A 26,390-nucleotide genomic window follows, 5' to 3' on the forward strand; every position below is an offset into this window, starting at 1 on the left:
CTATGGCGTTTAGTGGTTTAAGACCCAAGAATGCCCTTGATGGCAGCTCGAATTATATAGCATGGAAGGATCGCATGGAGGTAGTGTTAGAGGATAACAGTCTAAAGGAATTCATTGATCAAGAAGTCCCCAAGCCGACTGATGCTACTCAACTGGCGAAATGGAAGAAATGTGTGGCTAGAGGAAGGAGAATCCTCATGGAGGGAGTTCGAGATCACATTGTCTCGAGCCTCCATGGGAAGGAGACTCCGTTTTCTATGTGGAAAACATTGAAAGATTTATATCAGAAAAATAGTGATCAGAGGAAGCTAGCACTGAAAGAAAAGCTTCATAAGATCACGTGTGAAAAGGGCGACATGATCTCTACATATCTGAACAAGCTCACCACCTGCAGGAATGAGCTTGGAAGTGTAGGGATCACTACCACTAATGATGACATGGTGAGTATTGCACTCCTTGGTCTTCCTAAGAGCTGGCATAACTACTAGGACTCGGTTAATGGAAGAGAAAAACTGCCAGATTGGGAAGGACTTTGGTTGGATCTGATGTAGGAGGAAATAAGAAGAAGCACCAGAGATGGATCCTCATCGAAGCAAGATGATGAGGAAAATATAACCTTAGCGAGTAAGGTGAGGAAAGGGAAAGGGAAGGCATCCCATCCAAAATCCGGTTCTTCCCATGGTGGGAAGAAGATTGACAAATCAAAAGTGCGATGCTTTCATTGTCATGAAGTGGGCCATTATGCTACGAATTGTCCACAGAAGAAATCCAAGAAGGGTTTCTCAAAGGGATTTGATGGTGAGGCACTGGCCTCATAGTTTGAGCTATATTTCTCACTTATCGCATGCATGGTTTCATCCATGGTGGGATGTGTGTGGTACCTGGACAGTGGAGCTTCATTCCACATGTCAGGTGACAAGAATCTTTTCAGTACCTTGGAGGAGAAGGATCTCCAGATGCGGATTGATATGGGAAATGATGGAAAGTACCGTGTTTCAGGTGAAGGTATGGTTGTGCTTCAGAAGGAGCATGGAGCTCCCCTCACCCTGACTGATGTAAAGTATGTACCAGGTGTGAAGAAGAATCTTGTGTCTGTCGCTATGGTAGAAGATAAAGGCTATGATGCAGTCTTTAATCAAGGAAAGGTATTCCTGAGGCATATTGGTACCGGACAGACAAAGAAAATAGGGATTCGAGTCAAGAATCTCTACAAGTTGGAGGTAGACGACTGTGCTTCTTTGAGTTCCAAAGCTGAGATGGTGTAGAGCCAAGATGTTGGTGAGCTATGGCATAGAATACTGGGCCACTTGCACCATGGAGCCCTGAAGATCATGCAACAGATTTCTACCAGATTACCCAAGGGAAAACTTGAGCAGACGACTACATGCAAAGGTTGTACCTTGGGTAAGTATGTGAAATATTCCTTTCCGGAATGAGACAGTAGAGTTTGAGCAATCTTGGAGCGAGTTCACCCAGATGTTTGTGGACCTTTCTCTATAGCCTCCACCACTAAACAAAGGTATTATGTTATTTTTATTGATGATTTTTCTTGTAGATGCTGGATCTACTTTATGCAAAAGAAGGATTAGACCTTCTTGAGGTTTTGTGAGTTTAAAGCCTTGGCAGAGAAAGAATCTAGAAAGAAAATAAAAGCCTTGCGTAGCAACAATGGTGGAGAGTATGTCTCCCAACAGTTTAAAGACTTTTGCGCTATAGAAGGAATTAAATGAGAATTGACAACACCCCATAACCCACAACAGAATGGGGTGGCCGAAAGGAAGAACAGATTGATTGTGGGAGCAGCTCGAGCGATGTTGCATGACCAAAGCCTACCACTGAATTTGTGGGTTGAGGCATGCAATACAACAGTATACTTGTAGAACAGAAGCCCGCATCGTATATTGGGAATGAAGACACCTATGGAGGCCTATTCCAGGAAGCGACCTGATGTAAGTCACTTTCGAATCTTTGGATCATCAGTTTACTATCATGTGACCAAAGATGCCAGGAAGAAGCTAGACCCAACAACTGAGTTGGGAATACTTGTGGGGTACATGGATACACCCCACAACTATCGGGTGTACCTTCCTTCCACTCAAAGGACTGTGGTACGCAGGGATCTGAAGTTCGACGAGAAGAAAGCCATGCACTTATCACTTGAGAGGGAGCTTGAGTTGCATGCAGATGAGGAACTTTCAGTTCCTAAGGATGAGGAGCCTCAAATTGATGTGGAGCAGCCACATGCAGAGGATCTAGGAGTGGAGACATCCACTCATGCTGATACTTCCAGAGATGGGTGGAAACGCTCAAGGGAAGCTGACAGGTTGATGTTGGATGCACAGGAGAATGTGGGACAACCATCTTCTTAGCACAGACAGAGGAGGTCACCCGAGCAGTACACTGGGTACATGGCCCTAGTTGGGGAGTGTGTAGATACCGAACCTTCTTCATTCGAGGAGGTAGTGCAACAACCAGTCTGGGTTGATGTAATGGTAGAGGAGTATGACTCTATCATTCGGAACAGTGTGTGGGATGTTGTCCCAAGGCCTCAGGGCAAGTCAGTGGTGAGTTCCAGATGGCTTTACAAGGTAAAGCAGGCAGTTGATGGTAGTGTTGAGAAACATAAGGCAAGGTTTGTTGCCCGGGGTTTCTCACAGGTCGAGGGGATCGACTATGATGAGACTTTTTCTTCTGTAGCAAGGTACTCATCAATTAGATCAATGTTGGCACTATCAGCTCAGATGGGGTGGAAGATCCACCAGATGGATGTGAAGACAACATTCCTCAATGGGAAGATTGAGGAGGAGGTGTACACTAAGCAACCAGAGGGCTTCGAAATCTTCGATCGTGAGTCACATGTGTGTAGAATCAAGAGGGCTCTGTATGGTATGAAGCAAGCACCTCGTGCTTGGTACACTAGGATTGACAACTATTTCACCAGTTTGGGCTTCACCAAGAGTGAAGCAGATGTGAACCTTTACCACATCATGGTAGAAGGTAAACCATTGATCATTTTTCTTTATGTCGATGATCTGATTTTGACAGGTGATGATCAGCTGATACAGTCTTGCAAGGAGGACCTTGCAAGAGAGTTCGAGATGAAGGAAATGGGCCTTATGCACTACTTTCTAGGCATGGAGGTGTGGCAGAAAGATGGGGAAGTATTTGTGTCTCAAGGCAAGTATGCCAATGAGATACTCAGGCACTTTCACATGGAGAAGTGCAAGCCCACGCAAACTCCTCTAGCTGGGAACTAGATGAAGGAGGATGCTACTTTAGGTGAGGTAGTAGTTGCTATTGTTTATTGGCCGCTGGTGGGTTCACTTATGTATCTGGTGAGCACATGACTCGACTTATGCTTTGCGGTGAACCAGCTAAGTCAAGCTATGGTTCAGCCTACCAAGCTGTTTTGGAAGGTAGCGAAGCATGTGCTGAGATACCTCAGAGGCACATCTCAGTTCGGATTGTGGTACAAATGGACAAAGGGAGTGAAGCTTTAAGGCTTCACAGATGCGGATTGGGCAGGGAGTCCATCAGACCGGAAGAGCACTTCTGGAGGAATCTTCAACCTTGGTTCAACTGTAGTTTCCTGGTACAGCAGGAAACAAAGATCAGTTGCACTTAGCTCAGCAGAGGTTGAATACATGGCTGCTAGTCAGGCTGCATGTGAGGCCATTTGGATGCAGAAGATTCTAGTGGGATTGTTTGGTTAGATGATGGATCCTACAATGATCTACTACGATAACCAAAGTTACATCAAACTCTCGGAGAATCCAGTTTTTCTTGACAAGTCCAAGCACATAGATATCCAATATCACCATCTTTGAGATTGTGTGGTCAAGAGGATCATGTTGTTGCTATATGTTTCGACCGAGGAATAGGATGCAGATATCTTAACTAAGGCATTGTCAAGATGCAAGTTTGAGTTCCATAGAGATAGGATTGGGGTTACCGATAATTCCTTTCTTGTTGAGAGGGAGTGTTGAAAATAGCAACAAGAAATGCTAAAAATAGAATTGCTAAAACTAGCACTGCTATAAATAACAATTCAGCCAGTGTTGGTCTTAGCAACAATGGATGGAAAAATGGAAGTGATAAAAATAACATTCTATAAATAGCATCAATCCCTAAACTAAAATAGTGAAGTAAAATTCGAATTTGATCTTAGCAACAGTTTTTAAATTAATTAATTAATTCATCTTGAGTTAATTAGTTAAGGAAAATCAAACTTGAAGTCTATGTGGGGACATGCAACAGTTTCTCCATTAATTGAGGAATTTATCCATCAGTTAAAGAGATAAGGATGAGTTGTAATATTGAGTTGTAATTAGTTGACTTAGTTAACTGAGTCAAGTCTAGTTAGATTAATTCAAATTGTTTGTTGAATTAATGTAAGTTCAGTTAGTTAATTCTTGCATGCATGTAACTACTACACTTCAGATAACTGAGTATTCTCTCATAAATAACTCATGCATGTCAGTTCAGACAGAGACCCAGTTGAGATCAGATGGAGGGGCAGTGTACTATCAGTTGCTAGAATATTCCATTGTGAATATTCCTTGCATGCAGAAGGAATTCTTTCCTTGAGGATTGTGCAGTTACTTCTTCAGGTTTAGTGAGTGTGATGAGGCCAATTCACATATGTGACATCATTGGACCCCAAGGAAAATTTCACAAGGAAATAGGAGGCTTGGAGGGCTTGAGGAGGACATATACTATGTCTATTCAGTCTATGAGTTGTATTGTTTGATTGCAGAGAGAGCAGGATAGCTTGAGAGCTGATTCTTTTTGTAACTTGAACAAGATTTCCACTTGTATGATAATACAAAGTTGGGGTTTTACGCTGAGTCTTTCCCCGTGATATTTCTTCAGTGTTATGTGTGATTGATTTCTTATTCTCAGTTATATGTGTTCTCTTGATCTTGATCAATTCGATTAAGCTTTCGCAAAGTGTTGTAGAAGTAGATCTTGTATTGTGTTTTAGTATATTGCATAATTTGTTGATCTACAATGGGAATTTCTACAAGCTTTCATGGCATAGATAAAACTATTTATCTTTTGCTTCTCTAGAATATCATTTACCCTTATATTCAATTTTTGAAAGTCCTCAATGTGCTTTGCCATTGAACCCTTTTGTTTGACATTTATCGATTGGCTAAAGAAGGTGTTTCTCTTTGTATCATCATAATGTGCTATCATTTCTTCTGTGAAAATTGGCCACGTAACAAGTGGTTTATGAGAACAAATCCCTTTATACCATAAAAATTGATCTGGTTCTAAATATGAAGATGCAATACATACCTTTTGTAACGGTGGTACACCATGTAGATCAAAATATTTCTCCATCTGTAGTATCCAATTTACCGGATCCTTGCCATCAAACTTCCTCATCTCGCTTTTTCTTGATTTTAGGAGCTTGATCTTGAAATGACTGTGACTTTGTACTTTTGGATATTTAAGTTCTGAAATTGCGACCTGTAGTAGCCCTCTGCATCTTCTTTCCAATTCCACTAGTTTGATCGAAATTGGATTCTCCAAGAAAGAGTTATGCACAATCTCCCAAGATGACTTGATTATATACCTTTTTAGAAGAGAAAACTTGTATGAAGTTCCACATGTCACAGTTTTGACCTTAGTACCTAAAACTAATACACAGAAAACTACATGTCATCCTCTTTCTGAAACTTCTTATGAAATTTCAATATGATGCTCAAAACAAAAGTTATGGCGATTTTCTCCAGGTCACCTGTTTGGAATGTAATTCGGGAGTCTGCAAAAACCCTAACTTCCTCAGATCATTTCTCCACAAATATAGTGAGATAAGCTCTGATACCAAATTTTATGAAACCAGCTCACAAAAAGATAGAAAATATAGATCAACACCTTAGAATTCAGCCTCTTCGAGGGGGCAATCTCCTTTACATTACACAAATGAACAATTCTTGGATGATACAAATTACAAGACCTCCTTTCTATATATAGGAGTCTAAGGGGTCATAATATAATCAGAGCCGACATAACAATAATAATGTAAGGGCACAATAATAACAATAGTGGGCTTCTATGGGGCACAATAATAATAATATGGGGACTAAATGGGCACAAACATATAATAAGGAGATTGTACTAATAACAATAAGGGGTTACACTAGTAGTATAGGGAACTAACAGTATCATCCGAGACTCATTCATTTATGTGATGTAAAAGGAGGTTTTCCCCCTTGAAGAGGCTTATTTTCAATTCGTTGATCTATCATTTCTTCTATTTTTTGTTTTGGTTACATAACACTCTTGACACTTAGGGTATTTTTCCCTATCAAAACTTACCAATTTATAAAATTAACCAAATTCAACATCAAGAAGAGGAAAATTTTAGATTTGGGATGGAATATAAGTTGTTGTAAGTGAGAATATAAGGTATGAAATATAAGAATTCATCTCCCATTATTCATTTTCTACTCTTTGGGATGATTCATAGCCAAGTGTTTTTCTTGTGGGAAATTCTCAGCAAGAATACATCAAATTAGGCTCTTTCTATCCACATTGAAGAACACAAAAATGAGGCATATATTTCAAGGAATATTGAGAAAGGAAAGATAAGGCCTTATTTTTGTCACATTGGATAGTCTAAGAGAGTTTCTTTTTTGTTATAGGTTTATTGGGAGGCTTACAATTCCATATGGTGACTAGATTGATTAATCATGAGAGTAGATAGGTTGGGCTAAGAGAGATAGAAACCTATATCTTGGATCCTTCACCTTAGTGGCCTCATAATCATGCTTGGGGTTGGCATTTGCACTAGATGACTACAATTGGGTGGGAATTTCTTACACAACTAATTTCTTAGACGAATTCTCAATTAAAATATAATTCTCCTTTTATAGTTTATGAATGTGTTAAATTGTTGTTATTCTTTGTTATCGAAAATTTATGTATTATGCAGTTTGTGTGTAATTACTTTTTATTATGTTCATAAGCATTTGGTGTCCATGAAATTCTAAGAATCCATGCTAGTTTTTTTCACTACACTCTTTTAAGTTTCACTACGAATTTATTTGTTTTCATTCTAGTCCTTCTAGCAAAGTTCTCTTCATTTTCGATATGGAAGAAATGACCTATTAGGGACATAATTTGAGATCCCTATTCATGCCTACTCATCTGGTGGATGGGAGTAATGGGTGGATATGCTACAATATGTTAACAAAGTGTCTTGTTACAATAATGGGTTGTGCTGGATAGAAATACGAGTGTTTAATTAGAATTTGCGTCGCATGCGAATTGTTTGATAAAAAAGTACCCTCAATGAAAATTGGGGATAAAAGCTAGAAGCATCTTATGAGTAGGTTATACAAGTGGGATTAGTATGGATTCAAGAGGTTCATGGTTTGACTCTAGGACATAATTAGACATGTTATGTTTCATCCTTATTTGAATAAAATCACCAAATAATCTTTTATTTCTAAAATATCACCATCGGAGATAACTAAATATTGGGTACATAAATAAATTTAGAAGAAATCAATGAATGCACTCATGGAGATCAATGGAAGAGATGAATTATTTCACTTACTATGCAAGAATCGTATCAAGCCAAGGAGGAAGGATTTTTTTCTATGAATGACTAGAATTATGCCTATGAATTAAAATCAATGGTTTATATATTTTCATGCAAATATAAATATTTTAGGAGGAAATATTGTAATGACATAAATGGCTAGGATTAGATCTTCCCATTATATTCAATGATCCAGAAGCTTTCATGGGGAATTTAAGGGATAGGAGACTCAAAAGGATAATTTATGTGAATGGTGATGAACACTATTTTTGACATCTTCTAATCATCCTTTTTCTTGTATATCATATTATTTCTTTACCTTGAGCAAATTTTTGATACTTTTTTTGATAACAAAATTTAGGAATTGAGAAGCAAGGTAATTTTTGTTATAAAATTCAAGTTTCTTTTAATTTATGATTGAATCTTAGATGAATGATAAAGTGCCCTATATATATCCATTTTGACTAATCAATCAAGTTGGATATTTTGAAAACCATTGCTACACTATTGTTGTTATGGATCTATGTTCCATAAGATCTCTGCTATATGACCATTGTTATGGATTTGTGTTTGTTGTTATAGGGATTTGTGTTCCATAAGATTGTCGCTATAGAACTATCACCAAATAATCTACAATATTATATACAATCACCATTAGTCCACACACTCCAAATTTAGTTGTTATAAGCCACATGAAGGGACCTTCTACGGATCAATGAAGACAAAACAATATAACCATACATTTGCAACATATGATATAAAACATATATCTAGTTATAATCAGATAGTCATCAACACAAGAAATAAATCCACCTTTTTATCTATGTATATTCCAATATGTTATTATTTTCTTTACATTCTAGCACAATATTTTGAATGGCTTGAGAATCCTTAATTTTCAAGCATGTACATAATATTGTCTTCATTAATTTCATAATGGCATGCAAATGATAGAAGAGGCATTTACCTCTAACTCTAGGAGAGGAGAGAGGAAGATAATAAAAAATAGTTTTTTTGGTATTTGTAAAGCTATATTTTTTTAGTAATTTGAGTTATTTAAATTTCCATGAGTTCAATGTAGCACTTTGTTCCATAGGGATATGGCCAACTCTACAAACATGGAGGTGATATATATATATATATATTCTTGTGTTAAATACAATATTTGGAATCATTGTGTATAATTCCACTACTCAGATTAACATTCACTTCCATATCTAACTTTCAAATTTAGAATTCATAAGATTAAAGATTATCTTTTATATTTTCCAATTAACATTGATTCCTCAATTGAAAGTTCTATAGATTTTAATAATGTTTTCAACTTCGTTATGAAAATGTGTGGTTACCTTTTTAATTTATATTATGCAAAGTATAACTATTATTTCTCAATTTAATAGAATAATAAAAGTAAGTAGGGTGGTTAGTTAGTTAGTTTTTTTGTATATTATTATTATTATGTGGTTTACAGTCCTCAGAGATCGGTGATTGCTACATCCACTTAATATTTGTACCATACACATATACTTAAAAGGATCACTTCGTGTCAGCTTAACCATAGAGCCTAACCCCGAGAGTGTTGATATATACGAACCCATGGCCTCTCAATAGAATAGGTTCTTTAACAACAAGGACTTAACCAACTAAGCTAGCTCTCGAAGCTATCATTAAAGTAAGATACAAAGACATTTCCCAAATTATACACATACACTATATGACATCTCATAAGCTCATAGATCCATGGTTTGGAATATTAAATGTACATGTATATTTAAGCCAAATTTCCTTGCACTTATTAGTAAAGAATTTAGTGGACCTACGATTTTTAACACCATTAATAGGGAGATCCCAAAGGTTTAGGCATTTCTCTTTACAATGATTTGGGAAATCACATGATAAGGAAAACAAATTAGGGGATTTGTTGTTAGGTTGATACATAAGCTATCATGAATATTCCATTAGACAGTCCATCAAATAATATTTGATAAATATTTACTAAAATTTGGAAATTTATACTATGAGTGTTAGTTTTCCTTAGAATTTTTGGATTTATTGAATTATTTTTATGCTTATTCATGCAATATATAAAATGCGAAAAATAGAGAACAAATACAACAATCACTCACAAAATCACGATAATACAAGATATGTCCTCGGGAACCCTTTCAAGAGAAAACCCAACTAGAAGATGAGGTTGCTATGCTCTATCTTTCTCTGAATGGAAATGGTGAAAATACATATGAGTGAGATTTTTGGCTTGTGGGATGTTTTTGAAAAAAACACTCAAATTTTCCCTCTTGTTGATGGTGCTGGAAACCACCAACACATAGGGGTCTCCCCTATATGAATTACCAAATAGACCTCAAACCGTTTGGAGTAAGACCCCCATATTGGAATTGGGCTCAACTAACATTGTTATATTCTTAAAGATTTTCCTTGAATGCAATTTACAACATAAGAGAGCATGCATATAGTTTTGAGATAAGTAAGAAAATAATATTTTGTGAAACAAACAATTGAAATGTGTACAAGGTACTTTCACGAAAGGGAAAAGAAGGAGTGAGCCTAGAAGAAAAGTAATAGTACTATCCTAATAAAGGCACACACACACATATATGTACAAATATTTTTTCGTCAACCTATGAAATAGTTCACAAAGTAACAATGATCGTGAAAGAAAATACCAATGCACATTCAACAAGATATATACCAAAGCCAATGAAATAATTAATTTTCTTTAGTATGTTTGAACACAAACATATACTACAAACACTAAAATAATAATCTTACAACATTCATGATACATGCATGAAAGTGTGCCGACTCTGAGAGCTTCAAATCATTAAGTGAAAATTCAAAGATACACAATTACACTGTTGCCTCACTAGCTCCAATAGTGGAATGTTAAGCCACCACTTGCTCCTTAAAAGAATGATCTTCTCTCCTATGCATTGCTTGAGAAGCCAAGGTGAAAAGTCCTTTTCTTGAGCTATGAGGATTTATTTATAACAAATTAGGTGGCTCTTCACGTCCCATGTGTTTCTTGACCTCCCTCATGACTCTTGAGCTCCCATGTGACTTTTGAGCTCCTACATGACTCTTGGACTTCCTAGTGACTCTACACATTCCATGTGTGACCCTTGGGCTTCCAAACATTTTACATTTGAAAATTTTAGAAATTAAAAAATTAATGTCCACCAATAATGTGTTAAAAATATATGAGACAAGACAACACTGTTGTGTTGACACCTTGAAGAGTTACAATTTGGTGACTATGACATGAGACTTGATTGTAGTGTATCAATGCCAAGTTATTCTCTTTGTTTCTATGTATTCAATCCTTCCTGATAGATATTTCTTGTACTTCATCTTCACCCTCCAAAGGGTCTGGTTATATTATTAGAGTCTTCCATGTTATCTTGGTCTTCATCTATCTGTCATTGTCCAGACTTCCTTTATCTCTTTTTATGATTGTTCCTATGTGTTTCACCTCCACAAGTGTCTTCTTGAAAACTTTATTTGATGAACTCCTTGGACATTATATGCCATGTTGTTGGCATTATGATACAGGTGTTGTCCTTGGTGGCAACTTACTCAGATGACAGATCATAGTGCAATAGGTCAATAGCAAAGAATCAATGATTAGATTACAAAGAATGAATAAAGAAAGGTATATGTAGGTTCACCTTGAAAAAGAAGCCTATACACGCAGGTTAACAAACCAAAAGGAGCATATAACGTACACATGCACTTTCATAGAAGGAAAAGCATGTATATCTTGGAAAACTAAGTTTTGGTCCAAGGTATTTGGTCCATGGTATTTTGATCCATGGTATTGGTCCAAGGTATCTGGTCCGAGGTATTGACCCCAGGTATTGGGTCCAAGGTATTGGTCCTAAGTGGTTTTGGTCCATGGTATTGAGAAAGGCCTAAAACTATAAAAGGAGGAGAAGATCATTGGGCCATGGCGTGCAGGTATTGAATAGTTGATGAAGCGTGAGATCCAGTATGCAGGTTATGGGTTTGTAATGCTTTTCTAAGGATGCACCTATGTGGCGAATGAAGGTTGATGGATCGGGATCATGAAGACTAAAATGCATTATCATTATATGGTATGAATAGTTCAGATCTAAATACTGATGCATGTTTTATCCTTTATATATGATGATCTGGGTATGTCTAAAGTAGAAAATTGTAGTGAAGGTATAAGTAATTATTTTCAGATCTGTACGCTAGTTCCCTTTGGTAAAAGGGCGTATACACGCTGTTTTGACACAACCAAGTAGTGTATACCTTATGAACTTGATGATTGAAGTATCAATTGATTTTGATTACTGTTACAGAGATCTGGGTTTTGCTCTATGTTCTGGTGACTGTGTTTTGTTGACTGTGTTTTGAAAGTTCAGATAGATTGAGTGATTCAGTTGTGGGTGATTCAGAGAATGATGATTGGTTAATGCAATGGTTGTATTGCAGTGGTGATTGATTTTGAGCTTCAATGTTGTTGATGGGTCCAGTATGAAAATTGGATGAAATGTGGCCTTTAGATTATGGTGTTGTGTTCCAGGAATATCCAGTCTGAAAATTTATGAAACGTGGTCCCTGGAGGAAGAGAGAAGGTCATAGCCTTCTGTAGGCTGGGGCCTACGTATTGGTAAACATATCGGCAAGTACAAGAGCCAGGGGGTTGGAGATCCCTTCCAATAGAAGCTGGAGAATCAGAGAAGGTTGTAGCCTTCTGTAGGTGGGTGACTGCATACTGGTATGAGTTTGTGCCAGTACAAGATTGTAAACAGGTTTTTCTTATATTAAAAGAAGATAGCAGCAGGTGGTTTTTGTCTCGCATTGGGTTTACACCTTAAACCTTGGTTTTCATGTGTGTTTCTTATGTGTGATGGTTTGTTCTATTTTTACTGCCCCTGGTTACTGTTTATATGGTTAATGAAGTACTGATGCACTGATTAATGATCAACATATGATGAATTAACTAAATCACAAGTTTGCTAGATAGATGTTAGTTTCATTAAATACAGTGGTGTGTACATGCGAGTTCCTTTAACTGAAGTAGCGTATATGAATCAGAGTATGGAAATGAAAAAGTCATTGATTTTCTAATACTGATTCACCCCCCCCCCCCTCTCAGTATTATTTCCAACAATTGGAATTAGAGTAGGTCCTTTAGAAGAAGCTTTATCTATTGAAGGGAGATCCATCAAAATGAATAATCAAGAGAGCATGGGATCCATTAGACCGCCAATCTTTGATGGGAGCAATTTTGTTTACTGGAAAATAAGAACGACAACCTATCTACAATCACTTGGAACAGATGTTTTGGAAATTTTTGAAAAAGGATATACATTTCCAACAACAGTTCCTACAGATACAACAGGTAAAAAGGATTATGAAATCAATGCCAAAGCTGTCACTATTTTATTGGGAAGCTTGTGAAAATTAGAGTTTGTCAAAGTCATGCAACTCAAATCAGTGAAAGAAATATGGGACAAAATTGTTCTAAGCTACAAAGGAGACTCTCAAGTAAAACATGCTAAGCTTTAAACTCTCAGAATTCAGTATGAAACTCTTAAGATGCATAGTGATGAAAGCATAGCCAATTACTTCCTACATATAGATGAGATTTTCAATTGTATGAAGAATCTGGGTGAATAAATTAAGGAATTTTTCTTAGTTGAGAAAGTTTTGAGATCCTTGTCCGCCAAATTTGAACCCAAAGTGTCTGCCATAGAAGAAAAACAAGATTTGTAGAATATCACTATGACACAGCTTCACGGAATCTTAACTATCTTTGAGATGAGAAAAGGAAGACCATCAGATACGAGAGAAGCCACATTTAAAGCATCAGTAAAGGGAAAAGAAAAACTCTATGAATCAGGACACATTTTAGAAGAAGAAGATGAGGTAAATTTTGTCAAGAAGCTTCAACAGGGTTCTGGAAGGTTCAAAGGTAAGCTACCATTCAAATGTTTTTCTTGTGGAAGAGTTGGTCATTACGCTACTAGATGCCCTCATAACAAAGGAAAGATGTCTAAAGAAGGTAATAGAAGTTATTATACTCATGATGATAGTGATGGCTTTTCCAATAGTGATGAAGACAATCAAGAAATTAAACTACTCATGGCATATGAAAATAATGGCTCAGAAAAGGAAGATTTCCTTAAAGAAATCAGTCAAATTAAAATTAGTTTGGCAAGAAAGGATACGGTCATAAAAACAATGACACATCAACTCACTGAAAAGGACAAACACAATTAAGTGTTAGAATGTGAAGTAGTAAGTCTAAGAAAAGAACTTGAAAAGACAAAGACTCTAAATCTTAGATTTTCTAAAGGATCAGAAACGTTAGATGAAATCCTCAAAGTTCAGTGTTCGCCCATTATAAATACTGGTCTTGGTTTTCATGAAGGTGAATCTAGCTCACAAGGTAAGGAAAGAAAAGCCAATGAAAAATCTGAGATGCTCAACAAGGAAATAAGAAGTCAACCCCATCAACAACCAAGGAAAGAAATTTGTCAAAGAAAATCTGTTACTCCTAACTGTGGAAGTGATAGTCAGTTATTTCCTTCAAGGAATGATGTTGAATGTTTTATATCTCAGAATTTTGGACATGTTGCAGCTAGATGCAGAAGTAGAATGGTTCAAAACCATCACACAGAAATATCATCACATTCCAAGTACTTTAAGGGATATTGTTTTTCTTGCAATATGTTTGGTCACAAAGCTATTGATTGCAATAAAAGGAATATGAAACATGTTAGATGTTATGCGTGTAACAAGTTTGGACATAAAGTAAAAGAATGCAGGAGCAAAATTCAGACACCAAACCAGAAGGAGCATACATCATCTCAATCCCAGGTATTAAAGAAGACATAATTATTGTCAGAAAGATGTGGCATAGCTCAGTTTGCAGACATAACAGACCCAAGGGAAGCTAAAAGTGTAAACCTTCAGTATTCCACTTTTCATATGCAGCTATTATGAAGAGAAGTTGTGTATATACGTGAGTTAGATGCTGCACAGTCGCGTATATGGTGCTCTGAAGAAAAAGTAGTGGGACAGACTCAGGAAAAGAAGTCTGATATGGTTCAGTCATTTATCTACTCTGTTCGATGATGGTATGTGTTGGTTGGCACAGGTTCAGGGGGAGCATATGCTTCTAATAATGCATTGTTGGCATTATCTTAGAAGATCTTGATACAGATCCACATAGTTGTTTTGATTCAGGTGACTCTTTTGATGATGGAAATATACAGGTTGTTGATGTTGCTGACATATGCTTATGGTGCAAATAATATATGGTGTATGATAGTTGATGACTATCATGGTCTTGTTTAGATTGCTGGTCATTGTTATAAAATTCATGTATATCATTTGATGTAAAGGTCATGAAAAGACCTAATTTGTAACCCCACTTTGCATGGGAAGGATGATGTAATAATTTCTATTTCAGTCATGTATAAACATTTGGTATATCCCCACTTGGTTGGGTGGATGAGTAAAAAATGGTGTATCCCCACTTGGTTGGGAGATTGATGTATGTATGAGTCATTGGTGATAGGAAGGTCATACTCACTTAGTTGAGTTGTAGAGTCATGTTATTCTTTTGAAAAATATTTTTTCAGACTTTGCATGTGCTCAGGGGGAGCATGGACGGATTGGTACATCTTAGCATGTACAAAGGGGGAGCTCAATCAGAGATTTCAGCATGTACTCAGGGGGAGTATGGACAACATAATGTATATCAAAGGGAGAGAATATCTTGGTCTGCCCTTTGCCCTTGATGTCAAAGGGGGAGAGTGACTTGGTGTTGTTGTTGCCATCAAGTCTAAAGGGGGAGATTGTTGGCATTATGATACAGGTGTTGTCCTTGATGGCAACTCACTCAGATGACAGATCATAGTGCAGCAGGTCAATAGCAAAGAATCAATGATCAGATTACAAAGAATGAATAAAGAAAGGTATACGCAGGTTCACCTTGACAAAGAAGAATATACACGCGGGTTAACAGACCAAATGGAGCATATAACGTACACATGCACTTTCACAGAAGGAAAAGCGTGTATATCTTAGAAAACTAAGTTTTGGTCCAAGGTATTTGGTCCATGGTATTTTGATCTATGGTATTGGTCTAAGGTATTTGGTCTGAGGTATTGACCCCAGGTATTGGGTCCAAGGTATTGGTCCTAAGTGGTTTTGGTCCATGGTATTGAGAAAGGCCTAAAACTATAAAAGGAGGAGAAAATCATTAGGCCATGGCGTGCAAGTATTGAATAGCTGATGAAGCGTGAGATCCAGTATGCAGGTTATGGGTTTGTGATGCTTTGCTATGGATGCACCTATGTGGTGAATGAAGGTTGATGGACTGGGATCATGAAGACTAAAATGAATTATCATTATATGGTATGAATAGTTCAGATCTTAATACTAACGCATGTTTTATCCTTTATATATGATGATCTGGGTATGTTTGAAGTAGAAAATTGCAGCGAAGGTATAAATAATTATTTTCAGATTTGTACGCTGGTTCCCTTTGGTAAAAGGGTGTATACACATTGGTTTGACACAGCCAAGTAGAGTATACCTTATGAACTTGGTGATTAAAGTATTAGTTGCTTCTGATTTCTGTTACAAAGATCTGGGTTCTGCTCTGTGTTCTAGTGACTGTGTTTTGTTGACTGTGTTCTGAAAGTTCAGATAGATTGAGTGATTCAGAGAATGATGATTGGTTAATCCAATGGTTGTATTGCAGTGATGATTGATTTTGAGCTTTAATATTGTTGATGGGTCCAATATGAAAATTGGATGAAATATGGCCTTCAGATTATGGTGTTGTGTTTTAGGAGTATCTAGTCTGAAAATTTATGAAATGTGGTCCCTAGAGGAAGAGAGAAGGTCGTAGCCTTTTATAGGCCGACGCCTACGTACTGGTAAACATATCAGCCAATACATGAGCTAGGGGGTTGGAGCTCCCTTCCAGTAGAAGCTGGAGAACGAGAGAAGGTTGTAGCCTTCTACAGGTGGATGCTTGCATACTGGTATGATTCTGCGCCAGTACAAGATTGTAAACATGTTTTTCTTATATTAAAAGAAGACAGCAGTAGGTGGTTTTTGTCCCGCATTGGGTTTCCACCTTAAGCCTTGGTGTTCATGTGTGTTTCTTTTCTGTGATGGTCTGTTCTGTTTTTACTGCACCTGGTTACTATTTATATGGTTAATGAAGTATTGATGCACTGATTAATGATCAACATATGTTGAATTAACTGAATCACAAGTTTGCTAGATATACGCTAGTTGCATTAAATATAGTTGCGTGTACATGTGAGTTCCCTTAACTGAAGTAGCGTATATGAATTATAGTATGGAAATGAAAAAGTTATTGATTTGCTAATACTGATTCACCCCCCTCCCCCTCAGTATTATTTCCAACACATGTTAGAATGGTAGCACCTACAATTGAATTTCACTCATGGAAAGACAATATTAGTCCTCAAAATCCCTTAGTATACCTTATTTTCTCATCCAAGATACTGACTGTGATGGGACAGTGTGCCAGGGCTAAGAGAGAGGCCTTCTTGAGCACAATGCATAGGGTTAGGAGGAAAGGATGATAGGTCTGGGCACTGGAATCACACAACGTATAATGGCAAGAGAAAGGAGGTAGGTATTTTCACCCTGGGCAAGTCCAGGAGACAAGGGTGGCAAGCTTGGGCACTGTGACTGAACAATGTGTAGTGGTTGAAGAGGAGGCTCAAGAGATTATAAAGGTTGCCACTACAGGAGTCTAGAAATGGTGCTATTATCCACTAAGAATGTGTAATGCCCAATTCAAGCCATGGTTGGTCCAAGATTGCTTAGTGGGCAAGTGTAAGCAACAAGGTTGAGTGACTGTGCTTTGAGGTTTCTCAATGCAAAGTGAAGGATATTGTCATCTAGATGGGTGCAGTGTGCAAGTCTAGGAGGTAAGGGTCTCATCATTGAGGCTTATGAGTGTGCAATGTGCTCATCACTTGGCTGGAAGTTAAATGTGCTCATGACTTGTGTAGGATGAGAGCAGAAGGAAGAACTCCAAAATTGACTAAGTGTGAGATCAATGAGATAAGAGAATAAGAGTAAGAGCATATAACAAGTCCTGAACATGATCACACAGACATATACAACCAAGAAGATGGAAAGAAGATGCACAATACCCAAAACCAACATGCATACAAGAAAATGACAATAACATGACACTTATCTCGAAGTGAGACACATAGGATATATACCTTTACGACACAAGTATTGACTGCAACCAAAAGGTGCATTATGTTGTGAGAATGTGTCTTGCACATGTTCTAATAACAAAGAGGATCAACTAATGCAAGAGAGTGCATTGGAGCTGCCTCATAAAGGTGTGCCAGAGTTGCCTCTAACAAAAGATGACACTTCAGGCTTCTTTGGAAAGGAACTTGAACACTAAGAAAAACTTAGATAACAAGCATGGAACAATTTTAATGACCCAAAACAATAGTTCACATGATTAATGGGAGGCTCCAAAATTTGAATGTAGGAAAAATTTGGAGGGTGTTGTAGCAATGAAAACACTTGGAGATTAACTGGAAGAACCCCAACTTCTCTATTTAGGTATAGATTTTGTGCATAGATTTGTTCCCTTTAGGAAGTATTGATTCACCATATATATTACCCCAACTTCCCTACTTATCCTAGGTATTGAAGTAGTCTCCTCTATTCCCTTTCTCGACTCAACACATTTACAAAAAATTTCATAACCAATTGTTTTGAGTAGGAAGAAGGATAATATATATTTGCGTGTTTATGATGATCAGATTTTTAGTATCATCTCTGGTGTTTCTCCATTACTAGTAGGCCTATTCAGTACCTTGACAGAGTCACTTCAAGGAATCACAAGTGTTACTTCACTGCTAACGTTCTTGTTCAATACCCCATCGAAGTTGCTTGCTTCACCTCTCTATGCAGGAAAACTTTCTCTTCTTTTCCCTTTATTTATTTTCAATATGCTCTTAGAATTTATTAGGAATTCCATCTTCCCAAGGTGGAAGACAGATCCTGACTTATTGAGAAAGAGAGGTTACTCCTTGTTTTACAGAGAATCTTATATATACCTCTGAAATTAATTTTTTCACTTTTATTTCTCCTTCCGCTTCTCTACTCTATTGGATTGGTAAGTTACAATAAAATCTAATTACAATTCCGAGTCAAGAAATTAAGATCATAGAATGGATATGAGCATTGTAGTTCTATTAAAATTTTATGTTTTGGATGAATCTTATTTTCCATTCATACATCATTGACTTTAAATATATTAAGACCCAAGCAATGAAGAGGGACTGAAAGTTAACCAAGCATTGTTGGATGTCACAATGCCCTTGTAACACCCTACCCCACATTTCCCACTTTTACTCACTTTTACAAGCTCTCCAAGGTAAGAATGAGTTGAGAGTTACTATGACATGACCCAACATCCAAGTTCCAGTTATGGAAGTTGGGTTTACAAACTGGAAAGATACCACAACCTCCCAAGAGCGCCACATTACCCAGATACAAAACAACATCTATTGATGATCATGCCCTAGGTTGGAACTAACTTTTTTCTTGACCTACATCCTATCCACATGAATGCCAAGCTATTCATGCATTTATAAATCTCTATCTTGATGCACATGCCTTCCTCCATGGGGTTGCAACTGAAATCTCTCAATTCATAGGGTGCGACTAGAAACCTAGTTCTTGATTTTCAGGGCTAGCTACAGGTCGGCTACCTAGAACAACCCATAATAACCCATAATGCAATCTAATATGATAATAAGCATGTATGATGAATACTAAGGCTAGGTCTTGCTCAAAATTTTCCAAACACATACTAAACATTTTTTCAAACACATGGTAAAATTAGTAGCTATAGGTCATGAATGCATATTTGTTCGCTTCCTTCTTAACTTCATCAAAGAATCATCAATATAGCTCAATTCCCTCTCAAACTAGCTGCAACGACACTTGTTATCCCATGAATTAATATACCATTTAATAACTTAGCAAGCCATAAGAAAGATATATAATAAGAGCACATTATACAACAAGAATGTATCTTGCTTATAATGAACATTTAACCAAAATAAATCCATGACAAACCGGTCATAAAATAAACACAATAACCCATACATGTGCTCATTGATTTCAATAACACATAATAAAATATGCATAATTCCAACCAAGTCAGGGACTTCCACATAGCACCCAACCAAAGATTGGGTTGAACCAAATATCTCTTTCATCCAATCTCCCCCATTCCATATTCCAAGCATGAACATGGGATCATATGGGTCAAACCAAAACAAATCAACCAGGGCTTCTAGAGTCCAAACCACCTCAACCCTCAACCACAATAATTTCACCTAAACCAGTCCAGATATCACTAACACCTAACAAGATTGGGTGCCTCTAAGTTTCTTCACCTTACCTAGAGGAATTTTCCTATATCCATCAAGAGTTCTAGGAGAAAGCCCATCTCCACCCTCAACCCTTGGCAATTTTCCTAAGACCACCTCACCAGGATCCAAAGTCTACTAGCCATCCAAATCTTAATCATAACAAAGAACCCACTACACCATGGATGTCTAGGAAATGGAAAGGCAAGGTTGAAACCATTGTCAATCTAGGCAAATCCCATGCCAATGATAGAAAATAAACCAAATAACCAAATGCATGTCCATGCATTCAAATATCATTAATGAAATCACACATGCAAACTGTTACCTACAATGTTTACCTGCTTTAACTTCTCTTCCAAACTTCTCTTCAACTGCCCATGAATTCCTTTGCTTTCTTCCCTCTACCCAAGTGCTTTCTCTCTCCCAGTCCAAGTGAGAATGACTCAATATCCAAGTGAATGCTAGAATGCTCCAAGAATTCTCTAAGTGTGGAAAGTATATGAGTGACTAAGAGTAGCAAGAGTAACTAAGAAAGGCATAGAATATTCTCTCTCTCCTTTTGTTTCCTTTCCCTTTTTTCTCCTTCAATTTCCTTCATTTTCCCTTGCATGCATATTTGTGTCTCGCATCTCCCTTTTCTCATATTTTCCTTTACTTCTCATATTAAATTGTCATTTATTGCCTTTTGCATTTTCCAATTCTATTGCCAATTTCCATAACCAATAATAAACCACAAGTGATGCCCATTATAATTTTTTCCCCTCCATTCAGCTTGGAACATGTGTCCCATGACCTTGGTTTAATTTATTTACATAGAAGATAAATATGGGGTTGTTACAAACCCTTCCCCCTTGGGGGAACACCGTCCTCAATATTCTATGCCACTTATGACCAAAAAAACATAATGCTTATGGAGCTTTATAAACATAGCTTGATGCAATATTTACAATGACAACTATTGAAAAAATGACAAACATACCGCTTATTGGATATTTATAACACAACTTGATGCGATATTTACAATAACATAGATAGATAGATAGATAGATAGATACACACACACACACTTTCTTCAACCAACAAATAAAGAAGGATATAATGCACGCATCTAATCAACCATCTCCCATGTAGCTTCATCTAGCCCAAAGTGCTTCTGCTGCACTTTAACTTTCTCTATTTCTCGGTTCTGGGGCATGATCTATTTTCACTGCAATATGAATTATGGCTATGATTGGAATACACACACACACACACACATATACCAAAAAAATTATTTTCTTCAACCAACAAATAAAGAAGAAAATAATGCCCACATCTAATCAACCATCTCCCATGTAGCTTCATCGATCCCAAAGTGCTTCCACTGCACTTTGACTTGCTTTATTACTCGTTTAAGGAGCATGAGCTTTTTTCATTGCAATATGCATTATGGCTATGGTTGGAACTCTCCCTTTGGTTCCACCTACAATACATACCAATAAATCACATGATCAATATCCTGCACATATCTCTTAAGCAATGAAACATGGAAAACATCATGGAATTTCATTGTTGGTGGTAGTGCAAGTCTGTAGGCCACTAGTCTAATACTCTCAAGGATCTCAAAAGGTCCACAATGCCAAGGTGAAAACTTGGCACACGATCTAATCCTCAAGGATCTCCTCTTGGGATTGATGCACAAGTACACATGCTCCCCAACCTAAAACTCCTTGAATGGTCTATGCTAATTCGCATAAATCTTCTACTTGTCTTGTTGTACCTTTAAGTTCCTTTTGATAGCATGCATCTCTTTCTCCATCTCTACCAACATATCCAGTCCAATAAACACCCTATTCGCTAGATCACTCCAACTGATATGAGTATTGCAACTTTGCCCATAGAGAGCCTCAATGGAATCATATTCAAGTATTTTTGATACCCATTATTATAAGAAAACTCCACCAGTGGAAGGTACTCCTCCCACTTCCTCTATTGATGCATGACATACATCCTCAACATATCCTCAAGGATCCTTTTAACCCTCTATGTCTGTCCATCTGTCTGTGGATGATAAGTTGTGCTGAAGGCTAACTCTGTCTCCAAGCATACAAACAACTCCTTCCAAAACCTAGAAGTGAACTTGGCATATCTATTTGATATAATCATCTTGGGAACTCCATGCAGCCTCACTATTTCCCTAATGAATATTTAAGCTACCTCACCAACCAAATTAGTATACTTTACCACAATGAAGTGAGCTACCTTGCTCAACTTTTCAACCAAAACCATGATGGAATCATGATTTCTCGATGTCCTCAACAATCCTGTAATGAATTCCATGGAAATGACCTCCCATTTCCATTATGGAATTGGAATAGGATGCAATAGACTAGCTCGATCCTTGCATTCATCTTTCACCTGCTGATAGTCCAAGCACCTTGCAATAAAATCAGCCACCTTTTTCTTCAAATTCAATCAATAGTAGAACTTCTTAATAACTGTCAAAGTCTTATAGTATCTTGGGTGGCCTGAATATGGCTTGACTTGAAACTCTCTCAATATAAACTTCTTCAACTCGCTACTATCTGGTACATAGATCTTGCTCCTAAATCTAACCAAGAAATCTACTGTGAGGTGATACTCCTCATCCTTATCACCTTCACTCTGTTGCTGTAATATCTATTTCAACTACTGGTACCTCTCATCGTGCTGCCTTGCATGTAATATCCACTCCTGTAAATCTATCCCATAAGAGGTCACAACTGAAATATGAATCACTTGCACTCTCCTACTGAGAGCATCTGTAACCCTATTCTCTTTGCCTTTAATGTACCTAATTTCAAAATTAAACTCACTAAGAGTAGCCAACCATCTTTCTTTCCTTGAATTCAAATTGGGTTGGTCAAACAAATACCTCAGTCCACTGTAATTACTCATCAAGATGAACCTCCTACCAAGAAGATAATGTCTCCACATATTAAATGCATGAATGATGACTGCCAACTCAAGATAATGAGTCACATAGTTATTCTCGTGCTCATTCAAATTACTTGATTCATGGCAAACCATTTTCCCTTCCTGCATCAGGTGTCCACCAAGTCCTTCCTTGCAAGCATCTGTACAAACGAAAAACTCCTTATCATGATCTGCAATATTTAAAACTAGAGCATTTTATAAGAAAATGGTTCAACTGATAAAAAATAGTTGCACACTCAACAGTACATTCAAACGTTTTCTGTTTCCTTTGCAAATATGTAATAGGATAGCCAATCTTGGAGAATTTCCTGATAAATAGCCCGTAATAACCTACTAGTTCCATGAATTATCTGACTTCATCCACATTCCTTGGATGTGGTGACTCCATAATAGCCTTAATCTTTTCTGGATCCACTATTATCCCTTCCTTGGAAACAACAAGTCCCAAGTAATGAAATCTGAGTTTGAAAGAACTACATTTGTTGATCTTGGCATATAAATTATGTTCTCTCAACAACATCAACACCATTTCTAGGTGCTCTATATGCTCCTCCTTATTCTTTAAATATACCAGTATGTCATCAAAAATGACTATCACAAACTTATCCAAGTAAGGGCACAACAAACTGTTCGTCAAACACATGAAGGTGGTTGGAGGATTGGTAAGACCAAAAGGAACCACCATAAACTCATAGTGCCCATACCGTGTACGAAATGCAATATTGTAAATATCTTCTTCTTTGATGCGTACCTGATGATATTTTGATCTCAGATCGATCTTCGAAAATTTTGCAGCTCCCTTCAACTAATTAAAAAAATCATCTATCCGTGGCAATGGATACCTATTATTGATAGTCACCATGTTCAACTACCTATAATTAATGCATAATCTGAGAGTACCATCCTTCTTCCTTATAAACAACAATGGTGCTCCCCAAGGAGACACACTTGGCCTTATGTGTCCCTTATCAAGCATTTCTTTAAGCTACAACTTCAACTCCACCAACTCGGGCGTGCTCATCCTATAAGGTGCCTTAGGTGTTGGTGTTTCTCATGAAATCAACTCAATAGAGAAATCAAACTCTCTATGAGGAGGCAATTGTGGAATCTCTACAGGAAACACATCTTGAAACTGATGCAAGACATGATACCTCCTCAAGACTTCATCATCCTCAACATCCTTTCCTTTGTCACTAGAAACATGTATTGTAAACAATAAATATCCTTTCCTATTGTAGAACTTAGCTTGCATAGCTGTAACCATTATCACTGATGTAGGCTTCTTTTTCCCTACAATACTCTCTTTTCTCCATCATCATCTAGGCACTCAATGGCCTTGTCATAATAATCCACCTTGGTCCTGTGAATGGAAAACCATTCCATGACCAAAAGCATGTTATATGAACCCAAAGGAAGCACATTTAGATGTTCTATTGTAGGCATTAGATTAAGATAAAATTCACAAGATATCAATAAATGATGACTTCTCTTGGTCCCTATAGCCAATTACACCAATCAAGATTTTGCATGCACTTATTTATTCAACTGACACTGATCGACCAGGTCAGGACTAATATAGCTATAATTTTATTCAAGATTAATCAAAATAGAAACAATGTGATCAAAAAGCTTACCTTCCATCTCAATAATAGATTCCTAATTATTTACTTTCATGTTATCCACTGTTGCATAGATTCGGAGAATGCTCTAATGAAAATTCCCAATTGTCTGTGCCTCTTGAGCACTGTATATCTGAGGCCTGCCACCCTAATGTGATGGAAAATACCTCATGTAATGGTATCCACCATAGGTCCAACAACTCAAAGGTTACATTTATTCTGCTACTCCTTAGGCTGAGACCCATGGCCTCTCTTAACTACTTTGAACTTCTTATGAGGTGCCACATATTCCTTGTCCCCTACATCCTGTATCTTCCTCGCTTCTTAGGCCATTTTCCTTTAGTCTTCTAGTTACCTTTCTAGTCATGCTTGAACTCAGATTGCGCTTTGACTACTCATAAAAATGCTTCAACTTTATGATGGCTTCCTCCAATGACTGAGGATCATCAAACTCAATCCAGTCTTTAAATGCTACTGGAAACTTGTTGAGGAACCTTTGGATCTTTGTTTTCTCATCCTTTAGATAAGGAACATATCTCAACAACTCTAGAAATTTGGTTGTGTACTCTTCATATGTCATGGAACCCATCCTGAGCTCATAAAAATCCATAGAATTTCCATCATAATACCTCTGAGATAGGTACTTCTTCCTGAAAAGTATTTTAAACTCATCCCAAATCAACTCCTCTTCTCTGATTCCTCTAACATGCTTAACATCTTCCCGCTAGATAATTACATTTCTCTCTAGAATGAAGGTAGCTATCTTGGCTTTCACATTTTCTAAATAATCTTGTAATCTGAATAATTTCTTCATCCCAAGCAACCATGCTTCTACATCTTCTGATTTATTCATTTCTCCATCAAATTTAGGAGGCTTGGATTTCTTGAATTATTATGGAAAGTAACCCCTCTCAATCCTGCTATAAGGATGTTGGAAATGATGATGATGATGTCTCTCAGAACTAGAGCTAGAATAAAATCCATGAGTGCTAGCCCTCCTCTCAGGTGTACCCAAGGATCTACCACCCTTCACTGTAACATCTATGTCCATCTTGTACCCCTTCCAATACCTTTTCCATCTGCACCATTAGTCTTTTCTTCCTGTCCATGACTGATCCCTAGTTGTCCTTGATTATGAAAATATGAAAGGCTCTGGAGGATAACTGCATTAAAATCAACTTAATTTTCTTGAGATTTTTCAAACCTTTCATATGCCTCAATCAACCACTTATTATCTACCTTGCAAATCAAAATTTCTGCCTTCAAAATTTTCAATGTGTCTACCAAACAAGGAGAATGTCCCTCTCCCTTCTACTCAACTAATCTCTCCAATCCTACCAATGTCTCTTCCGGCCTTTATGGAGAGTCATATGAATTTTACTAAAGTATTCTGCTCTTAATCTCTTGGCCTTCTATTTCTTGCAATATTCCATTGTTAGCTAAGTGAAAACATAATCAAAAGCATACCTCAATGCATCTTATGGGAGGCTATTGCATCTGTGCAAGCCAATCTATATTATCATGATACAACATCTCAAGAATACCATCTCATACATGGATATCATAACCATAATAATAATTAGCTAACATGCACACATAATAACATATAGACAATTGGCATGCATGCATAACAATCTGCATTCACCCCACGGTCCCGTGCTGCAACCTCGCTCTGATACTATCCTGTAACACCCCACCCCACATTTACCCACTTTTACAATCTCTCCAGGGTAAACATGAGCTGAGAGTTACTATGACATGACCCAACATCTAAGTTTTAGTTATGGAAGTGGGGTATAC

The sequence above is a fragment of the Pinus tabuliformis genome, chromosome 9, assembly GCF_031772625.1.
Source record: "Pinus tabuliformis cultivar Carrire ecotype Pingquan chromosome 9, CPIR1, whole genome shotgun sequence".
Classification (NCBI taxonomy): domain Eukaryota; kingdom Viridiplantae; phylum Streptophyta; class Pinopsida; order Pinales; family Pinaceae; genus Pinus; species Pinus tabuliformis.